This window comes from Trichosurus vulpecula, chromosome 2 (assembly GCF_011100635.1).
Source record: "Trichosurus vulpecula isolate mTriVul1 chromosome 2, mTriVul1.pri, whole genome shotgun sequence".
Taxonomy (NCBI): domain Eukaryota; kingdom Metazoa; phylum Chordata; class Mammalia; order Diprotodontia; family Phalangeridae; genus Trichosurus; species Trichosurus vulpecula.
The window spans coordinates 88,315,984-88,342,474 of record NC_050574.1 but is presented as its reverse complement, the minus strand read 5'-3'; the positions used below and the strand labels follow the sequence as shown (position 1 = coordinate 88,342,474).

Here is a 26,491-nt window from a genome sequence, read left to right as displayed (position 1 = left end):
ACTGGGTGAAAGGGAATGCATGTTGAGTGAGTGCTTTTTGAGACATCGTTTCAAATGACTTTCCAGAACGATTATACCTAGTGTTCATAGCTTCACCAACAGTGCATCATTGTGCCTATTTTTGAGCAGCTGCTCCAACATTTGTCATTTTCCCTTTTTGTCAACTTTTCCAGTCTAATGGGTGTGAGGTGGAACTTCAGAGTTGTTTTAATTTACATTTCTGTAATTATTTGTGATTTGGAGCATTTTTTCTCTTAGTATTACTGATAGTTTGAATTTCTTCCTTAGGAAACTGTTCATATCTGTTAACCATCTGTCAATTAGGGAATCACTTCTTATATAGCTTGGAAATGAAATCCTTATCAGAGAAACTAGCTGCAAAGATTTTCCCCCCTAGTTCCTGTTTCTCTTTTGATTTTAATTGCATTTTTTTGTTCATGCAAAATTTAAAAAGCTTATGTAATCAAAATAGTCCACTTTGTATTCTGTGATCAGTTCTTTCCCTATCCATAGTTGGGAAAAGTACTTCCTTGTTCTGATTTGTTTATGATGTGACTTTTTATTTCTAAGTCATGTGTCCATTTGGTGCTTCTCTTGTTATATGATGTGAAATGTTCTATACCTTACTTCTGCAGACTGTTTTTCAGTTTTCCTAGCAATTTTTGTTGAAGACTGAGCCTTACCCCAAGACAGGAAGGAATATTTTAGCTGAATGTAGGATACAACTTTTAATAGACCTATCCAAAGATTGAAGGAGCTGCTCTCTTAGGTAATGAGTTCCCCATCAGTGAAGGCCCTCAGGCATGTGAAACCTCTGGATGGCTACATATTGGGATCTTGTAGATGCGACTCTTGTTCAGATATGTATTGTTCTTGAGGACTCTTTCATCTCAGAGATTGTATTTCTAAAATAGTTTCTATAATTCATGTTTATATAGCACTTTCAGCTTTACAATGTGTTTTTTTCATAATGAACTAGTGAGGTGAGTATTAAAATGAGGCTATTACAAGGATTATCTCTATTTTACAGAGAAGGAAATGGAGACAAAAAGAATTCAAATGATTTGTCCAGTGTCACCTTGCCAGTGTGTATTAGAAGCTGGACTTGAACTAAGGTGATAGGACTTAGAGTTCAAATGGACTAGTCTAACATCCTCACTTTAAAAAGGGTGAAACTGATATTTAGAAAGAAATGAAGTGACTTTTCCAAGAACGTATAGTAGTTGAACTGGGATCTAGACTTAGCTTGTCTTGACTCTCACTGCAGTCAAGGCTCTTTGCTCTATACTCTGCTGTTTGAGCCTGGTTTTAGGATTATCAATTAGATGTAGTGCTGTTTCTACTCTTCCTCTAGAACTCACTAGATGGAACTCACTGTGGGCATAAGAAGTGCTTACTCCGCTTGTGTAGCATACATTAAAAAAAGTTCTTCTTCAGTGCCTAGCTCTGTGCTGACACACAAGTCTCTCATACCAGTTGGAATAGAATTGAAAAAAGGACAGATCCAAAAGTAGTATTAGAATGAAACAGTGAGTTTATCCTCCAGCCTCATCCTGAATTCATGTCTGGAATCAGCCTGCCAAATCACTGGGGAACAGAGAAAGTTGGGCCTAAATCAGAATCCTTCACGTTTTCAACGTTTTCAAGCATGCAGGCCAGGCTTTCTCTTAATAATAATAATAATAATAATAATAATGTTGATGATGATGATGTTACTAAGTATTTATATGGTGCTTTAAGGTTTGGAAAGTTCTTTGCATATATTATTTCATTTGATCCTCACAGAACCCCTCTGAGGTAGGTGCTATTATTAACACCATTTTACAGGTAAGGACACTGAAGCTCAGAGGGGTCAGGTGACTTCCCCAGGATCACAATAGCTAATAAGTATCTGAGAAAAGATTTAAACTCAGGTTTTCCTTACTCTGGGTTCAGCACTCTGTCCACTGCACTACCTACCTGCCTACTTCTTTTTTCACTCATATTACCCTGTCAGAAATGAACTTCCCATCCCCCAAACTAATGTACATCTGTTAAAATTTTTCCTGTTGTTGAAGGCCTAACTCAGATTCTGTCTCCTCCAGGAATCCTTTTTTGACCATCTTCCTCTAAATTCATAGTTTAAGACGTCTTCACTTTCTCTGACTTGTATTTGCCCATAACATATTCTTTCTTTTATTATGCTTATTTCTCTATATATCATCTCTGCTTGATTAGATGAAGAATGGTAGATCCAGAACATTTCTGGAGTAGACATTTAATACGTGTTTGTTGAATTGAATGTCCTGTTTTGATGGTTTATTGTAGGTGAAATGTTCTTGTTAAAAAGCAAGGTGTAGTTTGATTCATTAACTTGAGGTTTGCTTTATGTGTACAGAGTTATCCTCTTAATTTACTTGGCAAACATTTATTCAGCAGGGCTGTGCATGTAGTAGTCAGTGTTTAATCAGTGTTTGAACTGTATGAGCCCACACCTGTTCAGGAGACTGAGTGAAGCCTAGGGAGGAGAGAACTTTAGAGTACCTTTGCCAAAATCTCTTAACACATTCAGTCTCTCCTTGATTGGAAGAGAAAAAAGCAGGGAAGAGGAAGGACCAACTAAGCAGGTCGTTCCATTGGAAGAAAGAAAACCAGCGTTGTAGTAATTAAGGACAGATCTCTTTGGAGTTCAGCTCAATGTAACACTTCCCTGAATAGGACAAAGTTCTGTGCCACTTGTGACCTTATATAAGAAAAACCATTGAAAGGTTGTCAGCTGTCAGGATACATGGTTCCTCAGTTCCCAGTCAGCTTTCAGGGTCCCCTAAGAATTCCTTTTGGAAGTGGCTCATATGGAGCTGGATAGATAAGGATCTTCTTGTCCAAGTGGAGGCAGCCATTGCATATGGGTGGCTGGAATGGGGTGTAATGCCCACCTCCTTTTGCAAATGCTAGTCTTTGTATAAGGCAAGCAGAACACAGCAGGCCTAGCCCTGGGGCTGGGTGGTTCCATCCCTCTGCTCTCTTGTTAATAGTACTGTGGTCTCTTTTGGGAAAACTTCCAGAGCTGGCTTCCTTTTATGCTGAAGCCCATGAATCTTGGGGCTGGGTGAGTTTAGACCATAGAACCCTGGTTACCAAGTGTCCTACTATCTCTTAATGATAGTGAGCACTCAAGGCTACCAAGAATATTTACTGCTATTTTTAACTCAGTGTATAAGACCAATTTTGTTACTATTGCATCCCCCTTCCTAGGCAACTTAGCATTTCCCCAACTCTCTCAGTGAAACGGGCAAAAAACTTAGGGGTTTTGACTAGATCTGAGGTCTCTCTTGGCTCTGACATTTTACATTTTATGTTTTAAAGTTTCTCTACGCTTCAAAATCTTTTGTTCTAAGGGATCTTCCTTCCAGCTCTGATAGTCTGTTCTAAAGTTCCTCTTCTTCTTAACATTGTATAATTTTTAAATCTAGGAAAGTCTTAGCAACACAGACTCCTAACATAAAATAACTTTAGAGTTGGAAGGGAACTTCAGGTTATCTACCCTCTGTCTCATGCTCTGCTGGGGGTAGGGGATGGGGGTCAGTATATTGGAGTTTGTTTGACAAGGATCTTTATGTAAGCTCATTGAGAGCAGTGGCTATCTCACGTTTGGCTTTATGTCTCCATTAACCAGCATGGTATCTTATAGATGGTAGGTGTTTAATAAATATTTGTTGGTTGATTGAAGAAAACCAGTGTGGGAAAGCTCTGATTATTAGGTTCTCCAAATCTGCTTCCCTACAATGTTGTCCCTTAGGGCCTATTTCTTTACTCAGGAGTCACACAGAACAAACGGATCTGCTTTCCCTGACCCAGAAGACTGCTATCATGTTTTCCCTAAGTCGTTACTTCAGCTCCTCAACTACAACATTATTCACAGTGTTACAGTTACAACTACAGTGTTATCCACAACGGGGTTGATCAGGATGATGGATGGCAGGACAGGTTCCTCTTTTGGAGAAGGTGATAAACTACTTTGTATTTATATATTGACTTTTAAAAGTGCTTTCCCATCTCTCTTTTTGATCCTCACACAAGTCCCATGAGGGTAGACATCTCAAATTGGATGTCCAGTAGACATCTTAAACTCAGTATGTCCAAAACAAAACTCATCATCTTTCCTCTTCAAACTACCCTCCCCTCCACCTTCCCTATTATTGTAGAAGACAACATTGTCCTCTTAGTCCCTTAGGCTCACAACCTTGGAGTCGTCCTCTACTTTTCACGGTCTCTCACCTTCCATATCCAACATATCCTTGGTAACAGCCAAGGCCTGTCAATTTTACCTTTGCCACATCTCTTGAATATGCCCCCTTCTCTCCTCTGACACTATCACCACTTTAGTGACGAAGGTAGAGGAGAAACACTCTTCTGTGCAGTAACATTGGCCACAAAACATTCCATCTCTTGGCTCTAGGCATTTTTTTCTGGCTATCCCCCATGCTTGGAATGCTGTCCTTCCTCAACCCACCTACTGACTTCCTGGCATCTTTTAAGTCCCAACTAAAATCCCATCTTTTACAAGAAGCCTTTCTTAATCCTGGTGTCTTTTCTCTGTTAATTATTTCCTTTTTATCTTGTATATAACTTGCTTTTTATATATTTGTTTGCATGTTGTCTCTCCCATTGGTTTGTAAGTTCCTTGAGGGCAGGGACTATGTTTGGCTTCTTTTTGTATCCTCAGGATTTAGCACAGTGCCTGACACATAGTAGGTGCTTTAATAAATGTTTATTGATTGATTAAGGCAGGAAGGCAGGAAGGAAGCAAGCATTTATTAAGTGCTTGCTATATGCCAGGCATTATGCTAAATCTTTTACAAACATCTCATTTGATCCCGACAGTAACCTGGGAGGTAGGTTATTATTGTCTCCATTTTACAGATGAGGGAAGTGAGGCAGACAAGCTAATTGACTTTCCCAGGGTAAGTAAGGTTAGGGTTATCATCATCCCTTTTTTAATGAGGAAGTAATTAAGGCCAGGGAGAGCTTGTGACTTTCTTGGATTTAGACAGTGAATTAGTGGTAGATCTGGTACTTGCAGCAGTGCCAAATACCAACTGTCATTGCTTGTGGACATGAACTGTTCAGTCCTGGGATACCTACTGGTAGTCTACTGATTTGCTGGTCACTACTTGGATCTGGTCAAGGGGACAGATACAGGGCTGAGTATCCTACTTAACATTTGGTTTCCTTGTTCTGAAGTGGTAAGGGTTGTGACTTACCTCTCCTTCTTCAATGTTTATACAGGTTCAAGTGAGTATAAGAACAGTAATTCTTCCCTTATAAGTTTCCCTCCCAGTATTGATTTGTTTCTCCATAGACAACTTGCTCCAAGGGAGTCCCAACAAAAAGACCCTTTGGGAGGCTAGATTGATATAGTTCCTGAGACTAACAGCCCCTATAGTACACCTACCAGCAGAGGGATTCTGGAGAAACACCAAAGCACTTAGCTTTGATGGATTTTATAGTATTCTAGTAGCCATACTGTGTAGTATCTGTAGTGTCTTAAGGAGTGATCTAGATCAACCTTCTGTCTAGTCTAGTAAAATGTAACTTTCTTAGTAGCAGGAAGTATCTTACTTTTGTATTTGTATCACCAACAGCTAGCACAATTCCTGGCATATAGTAGATGTTTAATAAATGTTTGTTATTAGTCACCCAAAGAAAGATCTACTCTGTGACATTGCTGTCATTTAAAGACTTTCAGTGACAGAGAATTTCATTTCACCATTCATTTCACCAATTTCACCATTTCATTTGAGTCCATTCCATTGTTAGAAAGTTGTGAGTGTTAGGACATTCTTCTTTTTACTGAGTCACCATTTTCCCTGTAACTCTATCCATTTGTGATAATTTTGCCCTCCAGAACCACGAAAAATGCTTGGGTTTCCTGTGTCCTTATGGGGTTAGGAGAGCTGTAGTGGTAAATGTTAGACTTGGCCTAGCAGTCTGAAGACTTGGGTTTGAATCCAAACTTAGCCACTTAGTGTATATGTGACAGTGGGTATGTCTCTTCCTTTCTCTGGGACTGTTTCCTTATGTGTAAAATGAAGAGGTTGAACTAGTTTCTGAAGTCCCTTCCAGCTTTATATGCTGTGCTTTTGTGAGGTATTATATGAATGAAGGAAAGAAAGTCCACTCATGTGGAGGCAATACGGTATAAGGACAGAACAGAGAATGATCATCTACCAGTCCCTAGGCTAGGCTTTAAGTGCCTTGATTGGCCTGTTTGAAATGTAGCAGAGAAGTATTGTTTCTGACTTGGAGACCTTTTCCTTTTTGACATCATAATTTTAGTTAGCTCTTTATTCTAGGGAATAGGGAGGAGATGGTTCAATTGCTTATACTTCCATGGTTTCAAAATATTTCTAATTTGTTTTATCATTTATTTATTTGTTTTTGTTGAAGGCAGTTGCTTTTTGAAAAGCTGGGATAGGAGTGTGTTCACAGCCTCATCTCAACAGTCAAATCATAGCCACTTTGTGTGCTCTGCCTGTGTTCTGAGGGTTCATAACCATTTGGCAGCCCCATGGATAGCCTTAAGCTCCAGTCTGAATGGTTTACCTGTGTACATGGAAATTAAACCACTGGACTGAAGGAACCAGGAAATGTTTAGCTTAGAGGAGACTTCAGGCAGACATGGCTTATATATGTTTGGAGGGTTATTATGTAAAAGAGGTATTTGAATTATGTTTGACTTTAGACTGGGTCAGGTAGACAGAACTCAGAGCAATGAAGGGAAATAGCAGAGAGGCAGATTTCAGTTCAATATAAAGAAAAATGTGTTGTGTGTGTGTTTTTTTTTAAACAATTAGTGGTATCCAGTAGTGGAATGGACTGCTTCAGTAGGTAGTGAGCTCTTTGTTGTTGGGGGTGCTTATGCAAACTCGATGGGGTATTATAAAGGATATTTCCACTGTGAGCAGGGTTTGTTTGAATTAGACAGCCTCAAAAGGTCCCCTTTTTTTGTCTTTGAAGAAATGGAAGGACTTGGGAGATTTGGGGTTTGGGGCATCTGATCCCCACCCCTCTCCAAGCAAAGGCTTGAATTTGATTTCTTTTCCATTGTGTCCTAAAGAGTTTGAAGCAGCCTTGGAGTTCAGGCATTGCATTCCTTTGCCTTTCCTTTTTCAGAAATCTCCCTGCTTGGTGACGCAGATGTGAAGATATGTGTGCTATGGCTGAGCTGTTTGTGAGGAATGTTTCTCTGAGGACACAGTGTGGTGTCTCATGGCAGCTAGGATTTGGTGGCCATTTTAATGATTGATGGAATAACTTAATTACAGAGATCACAGCTGAGGGAATTGGGCTATGTGCAGGCAGGCCACTGGGACAGCCAGAGAGTGGCTGGTCCTCTCAGCTGCTCTGGGGTTTAACTTCTCTGACTGTTATCTTTCTGATCTAGCAGCAAAAGTGTTGGGGAAGCAAGGAAGAATGCTCTCCTTAGGCAGGAGGATAGCTTTGCCTCTGATTCGCTTTGTGACTGGGTGCATGTCACTCCCCCTCTCTGGACCTCACTATCTTGATCATCAAATGAGGATAGTAATCCCTGCCCTGCCTACTGGCCTAAATTATTGTGAGAACTGTATGAGAGAATGAAGCATTCCTTGAAGGTAAATGGAAAGGATTATTATTTCTTTTCACTGATAGGTTTATACACACTCATCTTTGCTCATCAGAGTCTTCCTATTTTTGGAAGAAAAACAGCTGTTGCAACCAAGCCCTAGAAAATCGTTGTGTTTATATACCTTAAAGAAGTTTTCCTCATTTAATATGGCTCAATAAATTAGTTTACATAACAGATTTCTATGAAGTGAATTCTCTGTTTGGTCTTAGAGTACTTAACTGTGAAGCATCCTAAGGAGGCAAATGAATGCCAGGTTTGGAGTAAGAGGGCCTGGGTTCAAGTGTTGGTTTTGATGTTTATAACTCATGTGACCTTGGGCAAGTCATTTAACTTCCATGAGACTTAGTTTTCTCATCTATAAAATGACAGTGCAAGACATTTTAGATAATTTCTACAAGGCCTTTTCTGCCACTAAATTTGTTGTCCTGTGAACCAGAGCTGTCCCACATTGGATCAGGGCTGCCTGAGGAGAAGTAACCACCCTGTCACTTGAGGTGTTTTAAGTAGAGATGGACTGGCCATGTGTCAGGATGGCTGTAGAAGAAATTAATGCTTTTGGGCAGAGGTTGGATTGACCTGACTGCTGAGATACCTTCCAACTCTGAGATTCTAAGATTCTGTATGTTCATTGCTGCCTATAATAAATTACATACCTTTGGGGAAGTCATTTACCAGTGTCAGCCAGCTTGGGATGCAAGACATTGTAGCCTGTCAGTACCTATGTCAGTACTGCCATGCCTGCTGGAAATCCTTGTTCCTGCAGCATGTCTATTAGCTGCTGCTAGTTAGGGCCGATTGCATTCATGTTTTTAGGGTTGGGATAGGAGGGAGAGAAGCAGGTCTTCAGTATTTTGTTCTGTGCTTTTAACCTTTTGTTTGTCCTGTATGTAGTTCACAAAATTACACAATCTCCAGGATGTAAGGGAGATTGAAGGGCATCCAGTTAAATTCCCAGATTCCTTTCTTTAACATCCAGTTCTTGCTTGAAGACCTCACATTAATGGGGTGCTCACTACTTCTTGTAATAGCCCATTCCACTTTGGTGCAGCCCCAGTTATTAAGCTCTTGTTTAACTTGAACAGAAATCTGTCTTTTTGCAATTCCCGCTCATTGTTCTTAGTTCTGCCCTCTCAGGTCAAGCGGAATGATTCTAACTAGGCAATATGGTACCAGAGAGACTAAATCTGGATTAGAAAGTCTGAGTTTTGATCTTGGCCTTGCCATTTAGTAGCTCTGTGTCCTTGGGCAAGTAATTTTTTTTTTCATTCTGGGCCTCAGTTTCCTCATCTGCAAAATGATGTTATAAAATTAGACAATCCCTTCTAACTCTAGATCTCTCCTTGTTCTATATGACCACTATTCATATATTTGAATACAGTTATCATGTTCCTGTAAGTTTAATATTCCGTGTGTGTGTCTATGAAAATGTCTGTCTCATCCTACATTTATAGCCTGTCACCCTTCTGTAAAGCCAAGTCCTATAGTCTATAGGCTAAATATCCCCAGTTCCTTCAACTGATCTTTGTATGGTGTATATGCTGTGTTAACCAGTCATTCTCCATACATGTTCCTCCCTAAAATGCAATATGCAGTACTAGACATAGTGCTTCACATGAGAGCTGACTAGAGTAGATGATTGTGTTTTTCCTTGTAATTAGGTGGCCTCCTTGCCAGAATGTGTTCCTCCTTGGGAGTATGGCTGAAAACCACAGGGTTGGCTCAGTTTTGGTTGGTGTCATTCTTAGCTATCAGAGCCTTCTTATCACTATCTGGCCTATCAAGCAGTCCAAAGCCAACAAATCTTCCCAGTGTAGTCAGCTCATATAACATCACTGGGATCTGACCTTCCCAGCCTGGCTTCCTTTTCCCTGGCATATCAGTAACAGCTCACAGCTGTGAGTGGAGAGTCATTGTTCCATCTGCCTCTTCGCTCTCTTCTCTCTCTTCTGGCATTTGAGTCTTGGGAAAGGTTGCAGCAGCAGGGGTAGTATTTACTAAGTGCATATTCTGTCTGCATTATGCTGTCTTTGATTATGTATGGTAAGGGAAAGGGCATTGACATGGCAAGTCCAAAATTAGGTTCTAGTTCTGACTGTGGAACTAACTAACTCTGTATTGTTGGGCAAGTCTTGCCCCTCCTCTGGGTCTCAGTTCCCTCATTTGTAAATTGCAGCATAGAGGAGAGAAGACCTAGGGGAAATGGAAGCTGTTTTCAGCTCATTTCTGAGTCCCTTTTAGCTCTGTATCCTATGATCTTTTCTGAGGGACTAGACTGTCATGGGGAAGAAGGATAAGACTTACTGACTTTTTTTTGCTTGCCTCCAGAGGGCAACTAGAATGAAACAAAGATGAAGCCTTAGGAATTTGGAGAGGTGGAGGAAGGCAAGGGGAGACTGATTTTACACTAGGTCAGGAAGAAACTTCTTAACTATTAGAGCTGTTCTAAAGTAGAATGGGCTGTCTCAGGAAGTAGAGGGTTACTCATTATTGGAGTTCTTCAAGCAAGAGGGTTCTTGATCACTTGGATATTGTAGAGGGAATTTCTGCTTAGGTGTAGGTTGAAATAGATGGCTTCCCAAGGTAATTTTTAACTCTGAGAGTCTCTAATCTGAACTCATTGTTCTCTGATTTTAGTCCTTGCTCCAACATTCACTGATTACAGTTCCCTTCACTTTCACCCTCTGGGGCCTGCTTCCTCTGTGCTGAGCGGGACTCAGGGAATCTCTTCTTTTCAACAAGTAGGGTGGAAGAAGGAAACTAAATATCTTCCTTATGGCCTAGGTGCAGGCAGGACTAGGTGGTTTTCTTCTAACTTTTGGATTCTCAAGTCAAGATCCTGCCCTTCCTGCAGAGAACTAGATCTTCCTCTTTGTTCATGTACTTTTGTGAAGATTTATTCCACAAATGTTAATTGAGCACTGTGCATGGCCCTGAGTTTAGTGGTAGGATGGGGAGGAGAGAACCACAAATGATTCATTTCAATTGAGCAGATTGACTCTGCTTGTCTCCCAGAGGGCAGAATTAGAAATAAACAGTAGAAAATCATAAAAAAGCAGATTTTGGCTACTCCCTGGTATTGGGTGGTCTTTAAGAATGATTGGATGACCATTTGTCTAAGAATTTGCGGAAGGATTTTCTCTTAAGGTACACCTTGGACTAATTGTTCCCTGAGGTCTGTCCTTTTCAGTTCTGAGATTTTAGGATATTATGACACATTTAGGTCAGACTTTTGAAAGTATGTTCTCTGTGTTTTAACTTTCAGAGTGTCTGATTCTATGTTGCACCTGAAAACTGGAAATAATGTAGTAGTATTTCAAGGTTCAAAAAGCAGTTTGTTTACAACAATCCTGTGAAGGAGATGCTGCAATTGTTATTATCCTGTGCTATTTTTCTATACTTGTTTTCCCGATAGAATATATGCTCCTTGAGGGTTTGATTTTTGTCTGCGTAACCCTAGCACCTAACATAGTTTCTAGAAGTACTTAGTAAATGCTTCTGATTGATTTTTGATCCCTGTTTTCACAGAAGAACAGACTAAAGCTGACAGTTATATTGATTTTCTTAGAGTGTACTGGGATTTGAACACAAGGATCCTGACTACAGGCAAGCAATAGTAATATTCATGCCTCTTGTTTTAGTCAGTGTCTGAGACTGTTAATGAGCCTTTCTCTACATCTCAGGTCTCTATTAGCATCTTGAGAACTGGAATTGGCCTTGTTTCCTGGTTCATACCATAGCTCCAGCAGAAACTTGTTTGTTATTGGTAGTGTTTCTCCAGCACTGATTGGAAGTGGTATTGTGTAGTGGAAAGAAGGCTGGGCTTTGAGTCAGGTGGTGTAGCTTTATAACTTACTAGCTGTTTGACCCCGAACAGATTACTTCCTTTATTTAGCCTAATTTAACTCTCTTTAAAATGAGCATAATTATGCTTGCACTACTTATTTCACAGGGTTGCTCTGGTGGGAAACCTTGAAATTAATATGAGAGTATTATAGGAGCCCTAGAGTCTGTGATCCCCTGCTTTTTTTCGGAGTTGTGGTTGTCATTGTTGTTTAGTCTTTTCAGTTGTGTCTGACTCTTTGCGATCCTATTTGGGGTTTTCATGGTAAAGATACTGGAATGGTTTGCCGTGTCCTTTTCCAGCTCATTTTCCAGATGAGACGGAAGGCAAACCAGAATTAAGTGACTTGTTCAGGTTCACACAGCGAGTAATCTCTTAGTCTTCCTGATTCCAGGCCTGGCAGTCTATCCACTGTGCCACCTAGATATGAGACTTTAATGCAAAGAATTTAGGGGAATCTTGCTGTCAGTCTTTTTTTATTTCGAACTTAAACACCAAAAAAAAGGGAGCAGTTCTGTACATATAACAGAACACAAAAAGAAAATGCTTTGTAAAGCCATGAATCCCCATTTAGTGGCTTACTTTTTAAAAAGTGTATAATAAATTCTACATGTTACTTTCAAAACTGTCTTGCTTATCTGTGCTTTCTTTTGAACTTCCTTCTGTCTTCTGTGCATTGGAAAAATGTTACAATGCATCTCTTTATTTTGTCATTATTATTGCACAAAGACTTGATTGGTTCTTGTTCTTAAGTCTTTCAGGGTTTGCTTTTTTAATGATGTAATTGTCTTTATATAAATCGTCCTTCTGATTTTGTTCATTTCACTTTGTATTCACTTCACTCAATATTCTCTGAAATCGTTGCTTTTGTTATTGTTGGAAATGCGATAATATTCCATCACATTTATGTACCACAATTCAGACATTCTCAATTATCTAAGAAAGACACTCCTTTAGAATTTGGTTACTTTTTTTTTTTTTTTTTTTTGCTTTTCTTTTTATAATTGCCACTTTGGGATCAGCAAGTTGGTTTTGCTTGCAGCTATTCCTTCCTCATATTACACCTCCCCCCCCTCCCCATTCACAATTATATCCCAGAGTTTGATAGATTTCTGCACCAAACTCGTGTGTGTGTGTGTGTGTGTGTGTGTGTGTGTGTTCATTTGTTTAACCTTCCTATATCAGTCTTGGAGGATGATACTCAGCTTTTCAGGGTAACTTATTCTTGTTTGGAAGTCTTTATCTTTAGCCTTTTGGACTAATGTATTCTAAGATCTCTCATTTTTTAGTATATACTTTCAGGTTTTGTGTGAATCTGACTGTGGATCCTTGTTACTTGAACTGCTTCTTTCTAGATACTTGTAGTTTAATTTTTTTTTTCCTTTGACGTGGAAGCTTTAGATTTTCTCTAAGACATTCTTGACTTTTGAGGTTTTTTTTTCCCCCCAGGAGGTTAGGTTAGAACAATTCTATCTTTAGTTTCCCCTAATAATAGTTCTAATATAGACAGCTAAGTGGTGTGGTGAATAAAGCAATGGGCCTGGAGCCAGGAAAACCTGAGGACTCATCAGGCCTCAGACGCTTACTAACTGTGTGATCCTAGACAAGTCACTTTACCTCTGCCTCAGTTTTCTCAACTGTAAAATGGGAATAATAGAGGTTTATGAGATTTGTAAATGTGTTAGCACAGTGCCTGACACAGAATAGGCACTTAATAAATGCTTATTTCCTTTCCTTCCTTCCAAATAGGTCTGGGGCAGTTTTCATATATGATTTTTTTGAAACATAATAGCCTGGAAATTTTTTATGTCTTTTAGTGAGTCCAGTGATTCTTAAATTACCTTGACTTTTTCAAAAGGTCAGTTGTTTTTGATATAAAATATCTTACATTTTCTTCTGTTTTTTAATCTTTTGATTTTGTTCTCATATTTCTTGCTGTCTAATGGAGTCACTGATTTTTGTTCTAGTTTTCAGGGAGTCTGCTGCTTGAGTAAGGTTTACCTCTTTTTCTTCTATGATATTTATTCTCCTTTCACTTCTCTCCTTAGGAGCTATTATTTAATTTTTTCGTCTCTTGCTTCATTTCTTCTAGGCATTCGTATAGTCCTTGTACTTTTTTCTTTGAAATCTCTGTTTGCAGTTATTATGGAGTTAGCCTCCCTTTGGGGGGGGGGCGCATCTCTAGAATCAGTAATTTTGATTCTGCCACTATCTCCTTCACCCATCTTACATTATGAAGTGACCTTACTCCAAGGCCAGTTCCTCCATATGTTCAAGCAATCCTATTCCAGCCTATCTCCTCCAGCACTTGCCCTCTCTGTGATCCCCACTCTCACTTATTTTTAATCGGTCTACTGGCTCTATCTCTACTGCCTGGAAACATGCCCATGTCTCCCGTATCCTGAAAAAACCCTCACTTGAACAACTTCCAGCTCCACTAACTATTGTCCTATATCTTCTCTGCCACTAAACTCTTTAAAAAGGCCATTTACAATAGGTGCCTCCACTTTCTTTTCATTTTCTTCTTGACCTCTTATGATGCAGTTTCCAACCTTATCATTCCACCAAAACTACTCAGTCTAAGCGATCTCTTAATTGCCAAATCCAATGGCCTTTTCTCAATCTTCATTCTCCTTGATCTCTCTGCAGCCTTTGACATTGGATCATCCTTTCCTCCCTGATACTCTTCCTCTCTAAGTTTTTGGGACACTACTCTCTCCTGGTTTTCCTCCTACCTATCTGACTGTTCTTTCTCAGTCTCCTTTGCTGGATCCTTATCCAGATCATGCCCTCTAACTGTAGCTGTGCCTAGGGTTCTGTCCTGGGCCCTATTCTCTCCACCCTCTTACACTACTTCATTTGGACAGCTTCCATGGACAGTTTATCATCTCTATGCTGATGATTTTCAAATCTACCTATCCTACCCCAATTTTTCTGCTGACCTCTAAGCTCACATTTCCAACTGCCTTTCAGACTTCTCGAACTTCTCGAACCCTCTCCCCCCATCCCCGCTCTAGTGTACCCCCTTCATCACTTCATGCCTGGATTATTATAATAGTCTGCTGTTGGGTCTGCCTACTTCAGGTTTCCCCACTCTATTCTATCCTTCATTCAGTCACCAAAATGATCTTCCTAATGCACAGGTCTAACTATGTCAACCCCCCTTATTCATTAAACTCCAGGTGACTCTCCATCACCTCCAGGATCAAATACAAAATGCCCTGTTTGACATTCAAAACCCTTCATAACCTAGCCCCCTTCTACCTTCCCAGTCTTCTTTCATCTTACTCTGATCAGGCTTCCTGGCTTTTCCTTAAATGAGATACACCATCTCTTAGCTCTGGATATTTTCTTTGGCTGTCTCCCATGCCTGGAAATGCTTTTCCTCCTCGACCCATGGACTTCCCTTGCTTCCTTTAAGTCCCAACTAAAATACCATCTTTTACAGGAAGAGTTTCCCAACCCTTTTTAACTCTTAATTAATTAACCCTTCTTCATTTTAGTGCCTTCCCTCCTGCTAAATTACTTCTTATTCTCTCCTGTATATAGCTTGCTTTGTATATGTTTGTTTGCTTGTTGCCTCCCCCATTAGTTTGTAATCTTTTTGAAGGCAGGGACTGTCTTTGCCCTTTTTTTTTTTTTTTTTTTTTGTATTCCCAGCACTTAGCACAGTGCCTGGAACATAGTAGGTGTTTAACAGATGTTTGCTTAGTGATTCATAGATACTAGCTGGTGTTTATTTTTATTTATTCATCTCTCCTTTAGTTCCTGAATTAGGGTTTTGTTCCTAGAGCCAGCCTCTGCCCTCTGCTTTTGAGTGGTGTGGTTTGTCCTCCTTGGTCTTGCCCTGGGAGCCCTTGATTCCTGTGGTGACTTCCACTTCCATGGGTTAGAGCCATTAGGCGCTTCTGGATCTTAGAGGTACAAAGCACTGTATTTTCAAAGGCCTTTGTTTTGTCTCTGGACAGAATGCTAGGGACTTGAAGCCTTGAACACCTGAGTTGTTCTTGTCTGAGTGCTGCCCTGAAGCTCTGGTCTCTCCCTACACTAATCACAGTCCCTTCCCAAGGTCCCTGCTGTGACTTTAGAAGTACCCTTGGTCTTTCTTGGGGCCCCTCCTGTCTTGCTGCCTCCAGACAGAGAGCTCTGCATGTGACTCATATTTCTGGCCCCTCTCTGGTTGTGGTTGAAAGTTACAAGTTTATTTGCCAGTATTGGTGATACCTTTGCTGTTGGCCCCTTTTCCTAATGCCCTTGGGTTTCTGAGTGATTTCCTATGCAGTTCTGGAGTAGAAGTAATTTACTGTAGTTTCTCATTGGCATGCTTGATCATCATTCTTTCTTTTGGAACATCAGGGTTTTGCTGGAGTAGGTATATGGGAGCTAGGCAGTTTGCTAAAGCCTTTTCTACAGGGGGCTCTCTGCTCCTTACCAGGCTTAGGGCAGTAAATTCAGGTCTCACTGGTCTTGTCCCTCCTTGTGGAGATTTTTCTGTAGTAAAGCCTGATTTACACTAGCTATATTTTCTGGTAATCTTCACATTGTCTCAGACTCTAAGAAGGGCGGTTGTTGCTGTTGTTCGTCCTTCATTCTTGAAGAGGACCAATGATGTAAGGAGGACCATGTCTTGACTTACAAGTGAATTGGATTTTAGTGAGGCAGAGCTGTGCAAAGTCATCAGCCTCACTCTCTGCTCCAGAGTCATTAGACTCCAGTGGCAAGACAAAGGTCAAGATGACTGGTGATGGCCCCCAAGGTGGCTGGGTTAAGCATTGGTCTGCCTCCAGACCAGGGATAGAATTTCAGTCAGCCTGAGGTGATTTAATCTTTGAGGGAAGTGGGTGAGTTTAAAGGGTTTCAGCATTATTGATGTAGACACATTCAGATGGCAAAAGCAATCACTATAAGACATACTGTGTAGTATAGATATCTGTACTGAAATAAAGAAGTCCCCCATTCTGGGGGCTATACCAGATGGGAACATTCAATTCAGGACCTACTATGTTTCTTGGATCATATTAGGAACTAATTACGAGGAAAGGAAGAGAAGCAGAAGTTTCAGCTCTTGTTTCTAAGGAGCTGTTAATTAGCAGACAAGACTTGTCCCATGAAATTTTTGTAGTGGTTTTGTTGTTGTTGAGTTGTTTCAATTATATCTGACTTGTTGTGACCCTATTTGGGGTCTACTGGAGTAGTTTGCCATTTCTTTCTCCAGCTCATTTTACAGATGAAGAAACTGAAGCAAAAAGGGTTAAGTGACTTGCCCAGGGTCACACAGCTAGTTAGTGTCTGAGGCTGGATTGGAACTAAGTCTTCTTGACTCCAGGTCTGGTGCTCTGCACCACTTAGCTGCCTTCTTTAGTGGTTTAAGGTTGACCAAATACTTTCTTCATAATCCACCTGTGAGGTGTTATTTAGCAGTGTTCTACAGAGGAGGTTCAGAGAGGTGATGACTCACTAGCCATGTGACTTTGGGCAAATGGCAGATCTGACAAAAAATAGTTGGCAAACCCTGTAAACAGTATGTAGTCACAAAACTTAGGCTTGGTTATCATTGCTCCAACTTGCTGCCTGACCTTGGGTAAGGCTACCAGCTCTCTGCATCTTAGTTGCCTCATCTGTAGAACGCAGGGGTTTGACTTAGAGCAGCATTTCCTAAACTCATTTGGCTATGAAATACTTTGAGGCCTAAAACTTGAGAGAACCCATAAAATGCTCTTCTGGCATGGGGATAGAGGGCTGACGTTCCCCAGGATAAAGGAGGGGTCAGGGTAATTTGGGGGCAAAATACAAAAAAATTGAGCCCATTCAACTACTTAAAAATTGTCAAACACCGTTAGTGTTTCTGATACATATTCAATTATAGACTGGGAAGAATACTTGGTTTGAAGTCAGAGCGTAGGTTTAAATATGGTCTCTGCTGTCTATTAGCTGTGTGAGCTTAGAAAAATTATTTCCTTTTTTGAGGCATCAGTTTCCTCATTTATAAAATGAGGGAGTTGGACTAGTGGTCACCTTTCGGCTCTAGTTCCTATGACTATTTAAGATTTTAGAGGGTTAAAGAATACTGACAACAGCTTTTTTATATAACTCTTTATTTTACTAGGGTTCTATGATAATCTTATTATAAGGTTGTATTGTTCTATAGTAACTGGAGCATAGTTATGGGAAACACTGGTCTAAATGATCTGTAAGGTTCCTTTTAATTCTGCTGTTTTATGATTATAAGAATGTATAGTAGTGCAGACCGTAAGAAGTATTATTGGCCACAAAAAGGAAAAAAAATAATGGTTAGAATTATAGGTGAAGGCTCCTGGAGTTTGTGCATTCTATATGTCCTGGGCCTTAACAGATTGATGGGATCCAGTAGGAAGAAATTTGGGTGTTGACCATGATAGGGGATGGGAAAGTTACAATTTTGACTGTCAAAATGTGAAATTGTTTTAGGAAGCAGTTTCCTCATCACTGGAAGCCTTTAACAGAAGCCTGTATAAATCTTCTTGTTGGTGATAGTGTAGAGAGGGTTTCTGTTCCTGCCAAATGTTGAACTGGATGCCCTTTAAAGTTCCTTATAATTCTTGGATTTGCCGATTCTAGAGGTAGTAAGTTAATTGTTTTGCCTGGAACACTAAAACTGGAAAGGAAGGTAGGAATCAGCTTATCAAGGACTTCGAATGCCAGGGTAAGGAGTTTGGACTTTATCCTATAAGGATTAGGGGACCCATTGAAGAATTTTGCCCTAGAGAGTGATACTGATGAAAGGAGTGTTTTCAGAATGTTAATCTGGCTCCAGGATCAGTGCTCTTTCCATTAAGCCACATTGCCTCTCCTTATAGATTCTGTGTAGGCTCTTAATACCTGGGTAACTGATAGCTAAAATATTTTACCTATATCTTTGGTAAAATAAGTCCTACAATGTAAAACCCCCCACCTCTCCTTTTTTTCAAACTTCCAGTATGGCTTTGTTCCCTGAAGTATCAGAGGATCATAGATTTAGAGATAGAAGGTATCTTACAGGTCATCTAGACCGACCTTCTTACTTTTGTTTTAGAGATAGCAGACTGAGGCCCAGGGAGTTTGTGCTTGGCTCAAGATCATACAGGTACTAAGTAGAGCCAAGTTTCAAAGCCAGGTTCTCTGACTCCAAACCCAGTGTTCTTTTCTCCTCTCCCATGTAGGAAAAAAAATAAATACTTTTTAGTCTGACATTCAAGGTCCTCCATAATCTGGCTCCAGGCTGCTTTTTAGGCCTCATTTTATACTTTGTTCCCCAATTTCCTCCGGTCTCTCTGTGATTACGTGAATATAGGTCTGTACCTAGAACTGACTCTTTTCTCCCCCGTCTCTGACTTTTGATACTACTCTTCCTTCAAGGCCTACTTTAAGTGCCACCATTTCCACAATGCCTTCTTGTGTCTCTTGGACCCTTTTGTTTGACATGTCTTACTCAGGTATTTTCCAACTTCTATAAATGTCTCGGCTTCTTTGAATTTATTTTTCAGTTGTATTACACATAGTAGGCTTTTATAAATGTTTGTCGGATTGAATTGAACAACTCTGAAGTCTTTGAGGCAGTTTTTCTCCAAACATTATCTCTACACGTCCCCCATGTTTTAGAACCACTTCCTTCCAGTTGCTCTTCTTCCATGACAGGCAAGGGCAGGTGGCTTGAATCCCAGAAACTGAAAAGCACTGGGGTGTGTTAATGGTGGTGGGGCTTCCATCAACTGCTGCACCCTACCAGTACAGCTGGCTCTGTACAAGAGAGATGAGAATGTGCCCCAATGGAAAGGGGAGTAGTCATTAGCCCAAGCAGCATATATGTTGTTCACCTTTTCTTGGCAATTCTCTAAATATGTTGTAGCCCCCTATAGAATGTAAGGTCTTTGAGGGTAGGAACTGTTTCATTTTTATTCCCATTGCCTAGCACAGTGCCTGCCATAGATTAGGCACTCATAAAATGGTTCTTGATTGGCAAAGTGAGATCAGTTTCCAGCTTAGGCTAGCCAGAGGTGGGGAGGAATTTCTTGGCAGATGGTCAGATTTCCTCAGCTCTTATGAGAAGCTCATTCTCTCTTTCTTTTTATATCTGTTCCCAGAGGTTTCTTCCTGTCTTCCCTGGAACTGATGAGACTTTAGTCAGTTATGCTTTCCAAGCCCAGAGCCTGGGAGGAAGATGATCCTGGGGAGCAGTGTTTGTCAGAGGCACCACAGTGTATTGGAACGAGTACCAGATTTAGAATCAGAAGTCCTGGATTTGTAGCTCACCTCTGAAATTTATCAGCTTTGTGATGGTGTTGACCAACTTTTGTCTCAGTTTCCTAATTTGTAAAATGGGGATGAGGTAGTGCCTGCCTCATAGAATTGTTGTGGGGAAAGAACATTGTAAACCCTAAAGGATTATTAATTCAAGTTGTTAACATGTGAGTATGTATTGTGGACTGAAGGGGAAGGCATTATGGTCCAGGTTTGGTTTCCCTTCTTTTTGGATTTCTACCCCTGCTGTCCTGCCCCAGCAGCACTGGAAAGGACTCTAGGGGCCATTTAGTCCAACCCTCTCCTTTGTAACTTGCTCAAGGTCCCAAAGATAATAAGTAGCAGAGACAGGATTTGAATTCAGGTTATTTGACTCCAGATCCAGTCTTCCTTCCATTGTACCACATTGGCTTCTAGAAATTGGGCTAGAACATTCTTCCGGCTCCTGAGAATAAAATCTATACTCCTTAACCTGACATTTGAGGCGCTTTAAGACCTGGTCTTATATTCCACTACTCTCCCCTTGTCTGGTTGTTTCACTTCCTGGCCTCTGTACATGTCATGGTGGTTTTTGCTTTGCTCACACTATTAACTTTCCTCTGGAAAGCTCACCTTGCTACTCTTCTCTCCTCCCCCACATCCACTGTGTAAGAAGAATCTTGTTCCCACTCTAAGGCCCAGCCCAAGTGTCACCTGTTTTTCTTCTTCCTACAGTTTTTTATGCAGTGCTAACTTTTACTAGAACATAAGCTCTTTGGGAACAGGAAACAGTCTTATCATGACTTCATGTGGAAGAAGGATTGTATTTGTCCTGTTTGGCAGAACAAGCAGTGAGTGGAAGTTTCAAAGAGGCAGAGTTCTTGTAGATATAAAGAAAAATTCCCTTACAATGGGCTGCGCAGAGGCTTGAATATGTTGGAGGCATTGTAGAAATTAATCTGTTCAGGTATTGATTGGACTAGATAACCTTGAGGATCCGTCCAACTCCAACATTATTTGATTCTGTGTTCCCTACTCAAAAACCTTCATTGGTTCCCAAGTACCTATTGACCAAAGAATATGCTCTTGGTCTTGATGTTCAAGACTGTTTACTATCCGGTTCTAACCTAATTTTCCAACTTTATCTGATATCACACTCATTTGCATATCTCTGTTCCAACCAAACTGAACTATTTTCTATTCCTTGTTCTTTTTTTAAAAAATAAGTTTTTATTGATGAATTTTATATAATCATAGTTTTCTTCAATATTTCTTCCTCTCCCACTTCCAGAGACTCACCCCATATAACAAATTGTATTTTTAAAGACAAAAAACAAGAAAATAAAGAAAAAAATCAGTACAACTTATCAATGCATTGGAAAAGTCCAAAAACATGTGCGAAGTGCAACTTCTGTGGAGCTTCCACCTTCACCAAGGCCATCCCCTTTCTTGTTCTTCCATCTGCCATCATAGTTCCTTGACTCATTCCAAGAACAGTTTCCCCCATTTCAGACTTTTGAAGTTCTTCTGCGCTTATACCTTTGCTTGGATTCCATGAAGAGATAGAACTCCTGATTTATTTCCCTCTCTCGTTTTCCTTTTGGCCCAGGTGAAAGTGGTCTCTCCTTTTTCCCATTTTCTCAGAGCAGTTTTTGTAGACTGCCCCTTTGCACTTGTCACTGTCTTCTGTCATAATTGTTTGTGTACATGTTTTTTCTTCCTCTTATTAGATTGTAAGCCTTAGAGCAGGGTTTGTGTACACATTTTCTTTGTATCCCTAACACCAAGTACAGGAATTTGTAGGTGTATTCTATTTATTAAATGTTGGTAGAATGAATTGGCTGGATGACTAGGCTAGTTGAAAGTGATGTCTTGGAGCTCACATGCTAGAGAAGTTATTTGCCATGATTCCACTTGGTCAGAAGACATTGAGTTTCCCTAAATTCCTGTTTCCCTGCAGAGAGCTAAGCTGAGCTGTAGGTATGAAGGGCCTGTGCCCTGTGGTGAAATGAGGACGTGCTGTTCTGAGAACATTCTTGCTAATAGGCTACTTCTCAAGAGTGTGCCCCTTGCTGGTCTTTGAGTCCTGTGCCAGGAGCATGCTGGCCAGTACGGACATTTGATTCAGGCCCTGAGCTCTGAACTTTCCCAATTCCAGGGACAGCCAGTTGCTCCCTACCCCAGGATTCAGGAAGTGCTCTAAATGAACACCTTAACTATACTAGTAGAAAAGGTCAACCTTCAGGAAATGTGCCTAATTTATTTAGACATAGTCAATGACCATACAGACGTTGAATACCTGAGTTAAAGATAATAACTCATTTCTGTAGCACTTTAAGGTTTACAAAGTGTTTTTCCTCCTGACAGTCCTATTTTAGATAGTATAAGCACAAGGGGCACACTCTTGAGAAGTGGTCTGTTAGTAAAAATGTTCCCAGAGCAGCACATTTGTTTTCCTGCAGATTGTGACTTGCCTCAGGTCACATGCCAGTCAGTGTGTGGAAGCTGGGATTCAAACCAAAGATGTATCTAATTGCCAGACTCTCAGGTTTTTAGGTGTTGTGCTGTAGCAACCTTTCTCATATCTCTACACTAACAATCTGGAGTAGTCAGTATTTCTTCTTACTTAAAATGCCTTTCCCCTCTTTGCCACCTTTTTGAATTGCTTTCCCTGTGCAGCTCAGGTCCTGTGTTTTCTAGAAAGCTTTCCCTAACTATTGTAGCCTATGCCATCAGTCAGGCAGTAAACATTTATTTAAGTGCCTGCTGTGTGTCAGGTACTATACTCAGCTCTGGGGATTCAAAGAAAGGCAAAAGACAGTTTGCTTTCATGGAACTCACAGTTTAATGGAAGAGACAACATGTAAACAACTATGTACATACAAGCTATATACAGGATAAATAGGAAATAATTGACAGAGGGAAGGCACTGGAATTAAGGGGGGTTGGGAAAGATTTCCTGTAGAAGGTGGGATTTTAGTTGGCTAGGAGGTGATTGAGAGGGAGAGAATTCCAGGCCCAGTGGACAACCAAGGAGAATGCCTAGAGTCTGTAGAAGGAGCCTCTTGTTTGAAGAATAGCAAGGATTGCAGATTGGAGGGGTGGTGTGGGGAGAAAGGTGAAAGAAGACTAGAAAGGTAGATGTGGGGGCTAGATTATGAAGGGCTTTGAAGGCCAAACAGAGGATTTTATATTTGATCTGGAGGTGATAGGAAGCCACTAGAGTTATTGATTGGGGAGGGGGTGACATGGTCAGACACTGACCCCTTCTTCTCTGACCTTCCACAGACCTCATGGTTTGCACGCCCATTTGGCATTTGGCATTTTACTTGCTGCTTTATACTGCTAATTGTCTTTTCATTATGAGCTTTAGGTAGTAAGTTAAAAGGCAAGAAATTTTGTTTTCTGTATCTCCCCCTCCCCACCCCCCACATGACCTAGCACATATACAAGTCTTGCATATTATAGATGCTGGATGTGGATATGTATCTACATCTACATGTACACAGAGGTCTTGCATATTATAGAAGGGTTGGCAGTGTTTGATTTGATGCAGTAATTAAAAAAAAAACCAAAAACTAATCAAAAGTTTTTCCCCTTTTTCCACAATTCTATAAAGTCTTCTAGAGAGGCAGTAGTGGGGTTGTAGCTCCATGTCAGTAATTTCAGATGAGATATTTGTAAAGTGCTTAGCACAGTGCTTGGCACATAGTGGGTACTCAATAAACGCTTCTTTCTTCCCTCCTCCCAAAATTTCCTGTTGAGATGGCGAGCAAGGGTCATGTTATGGATTTAGAATGTCAGACATGGAAAGGACCTTAAAATATATAATAATAATGGCTCATATTTATCTAGCACTTTCAAATTTGCAAAGCACCTTACACATCATCTCATTTGATCTTTACAACAACCCTGTGAAGTAGGTGCTATGATTATCCTCATTTAGAAAGTGTGTATGTATCTATATTTGTATATGTGTGTATAAAGACCTCAGAGATCATGTAGTTTAACTCCTATAGTTTATGGTAGGAGACTGAAGCCTAGAGTGGGGACGGAGCACTAGATTTGCAGTCCGAAGACCTGGCTTCGGATTCTGCTGCTGCCACTTACTGCTGTATGACCCTGGACAAATCACTTGACTTCTTAGAATTTTTGCTTCCTCATTTGTAAAATGGGAATAATAATACCTGTATTTCTGACCTCAGAGTTGTCATCAGAATCAAATGAAATAATATGTATGTAGTGCTTTGTCACTCATTCTGTCAGTCAGAATTAGGCTGATTCTCTCCGTGGAATGGATTTTGATGTGTTCCCCCTCCATGGAGGCTTTCATTTCAAGAAGAGGCTAAATGACCGTTTGTCGTGGATCTTCTAGAGAGGATTCTTATTTTCACAACCAGTGAAAATGCCTGTAATCAGGAAATGGAACATCTTATTTGACAAACAGTAAGGAGGGCAGTGACCTTGGATCATACAATATGCAGGGATGAGGGGAGCTGTAAAGTGTAAGAACACTGGAAAGGTAGGAAGGGGCCAAGTTACAGACATCTTTAAATATCAGAGAATTTTATATTTGATCTTGAAAGCAACCAAGAGTCATTGGAATTGATTGAATGGGGAATGGGGTGACATTAGATTTGTACTTTAGGAAGATGAATTTGTCAGCTGAGTAGAGGATGGACTGGAGTGAGGAGAGCCTTGAGGCAGGCAGACCCACCGGCAGGTCATTGCAGTAGTCCTGAGGAGTCAATGATGGCCTGTAACAGGGTGGAGGCAGTGGCAGAAGAGAGAATGGGGTGTGGTGTATATGACAGGACTAGATATAAGTGATGGTAATGAGAGAGTGTTATGAAATTAGGAAGAGGGGAGGACTTGGTTGGGGGGAGGAGGAAAATAATGAGTTCAGTTTGGGACATGCTGAGTTTAGGATGTCTATGAAACATGCAATTTAGGTTGTTGAAAAGGCAGAGATGTGAGACTGGAGGTCAGGAGAGAGGTAAGGGCTAGACAAATAGATCTCAGATCATCTGAGTAGAGCTGATAATTGAATCCCCTGGGAGCTGATGAGATCACCAAATGATACAGTATAGAGGGAGAAGAGAAGAGGTCTAGGACAGAGCCTAATTTTGTAAACCGCAAAGTGGTACATAAATGATAGTTAATAGCTGTTATTGTCAAGGTCATACAGTGAGTTAGTGTGAGAGTTAGGTCTAGGACTCTGGTCTCCAGACTCCCTGTGCAGTGTATCATTAAGATTTAAACTAATTTACTAATAATAGGTTTCAAGGCCTTCTGTTAATTGCCTCTTTCCCTTCCTCCCACCCCATCTTTAAGTGATTGCCTTTTTCACTCACTGCTCTGAGCCCTGAACACTGTGGCCCACCATCCCCCATGTCTGACTCAGGTGCTTCTCACTGGGTTTGGCCAGCTCAGGTGCCTGCCATCAGTCACTGCATTCTCTTTCCTACCTCCTGGTGCAAAGAATCAGAATTTTCAAGTGCTATAGTCAGGATTGAGAACTGAAGGTGACCTTAGGGATCATCTGGTCTAATTCATTTTAAAGATGAGAAAACTGAGGTGCAAAGAAGTAAAGTAAGTTGTCCAATTCCACATTGCTAGTAAATAGCAAGAGCTGGGTTTTGAACCCAGGTTTTTGGACTCCAAAGTCTCTGCACTACACTGCCTAAGACCTTTCCTGGGCAATAATTTCTGCTGAATATCAGCAAGAAACTAGAATTCTTAGGAAAAGCTAGGCTTTTAGTACTCGTGTGAGCCCATGGTCTGAGGGATTTGATGATAATTCTGATGATGGTTTAATGACAAGCTTTGGTATTTGAGCTTCCGTTTTAACACAGAAGTGCAGATAATACCAACAAAGCTGCTCCCCAGTCTGCTGCTTCTGGCATTCCCTTGTGCAAATGGAAGTAGTATGTGTATGTGAGAGCCTCCAGAGAGTTAGTAGGAGACCCCTAAGAGTTTACCCAACTTTTGGGGGGGTATAGATTGGGGTAAATTTTAGTTGTTTCAGCCTTGCAAAAAGCCATTTGCTCACTAGCCCAGAGTGAATGGTTAGTTTCATTGGATAAATTTGATTCTCTATGGTCCATAGGTTTCCTAACAAGTAGAACTGTATAACTATGGAATTGACTTTGCTGTGTTCCCTTTCCATGGAGTTTTTTAGTTTCAAGAAAAGGCTAAATAATCACTTAACATGGATCCTTCTTATTTGGGTGTAGATTGGACTAGAAGGTCTTTGATGTCTCTTCTAATTCTATGATTCTCTGGAGAGAGAAAGGGCCCTAATAAACCAAGGAAGGGGTGGCAATGGCCATTGAGAGCATCAAAGACAAGGCAATAGTTGGGCTTTGGGGAGGTCCTGGCCAAAAAGATGTTCTCAGGTCCCTGGGTCTTATTATTAATACTTATTTCAAAAGGTCAGGGCCTAATTTTCATACACTGGTTGCCAGTGTTCCACTGATAAGCCCTTCCATAATTAGATTTTTTTACACCGCAGACACACAGGTTTTCTCTGGGCTGTTTTTTGCTAGGAGCTTAAATTCTCCTTGCAGAATCTTGCAGAGCCTTGTCACTTCCACATATCTTTGAGGAGACATTGGAGGAGGCTTAATAATTACCATAGCTTTAAAACAGTAGCACTTTAGGCACTTTCACATGCATTATCTTGGTTGACCTAAACTGGGAGGGGTCGGTATAAATCCCTTTCTTCATCTCCCTTTTTATAGAAGAAGCTAAGACTCTCTGGGACT

The 26,491-nt window shown here is 40.6% G+C and overlaps 1 protein-coding gene across 2 annotated transcripts in view; it reads left to right on the top strand.

Annotated features, from left to right (window-relative positions):
- The window catches only part of STIM1 (stromal interaction molecule 1), a 246,113-nt gene that overhangs the window by 77,899 nt on the left and 141,723 nt on the right, over window positions 1-26,491 (top strand). The gene's annotated exons all lie outside the window — the stretch shown is intronic.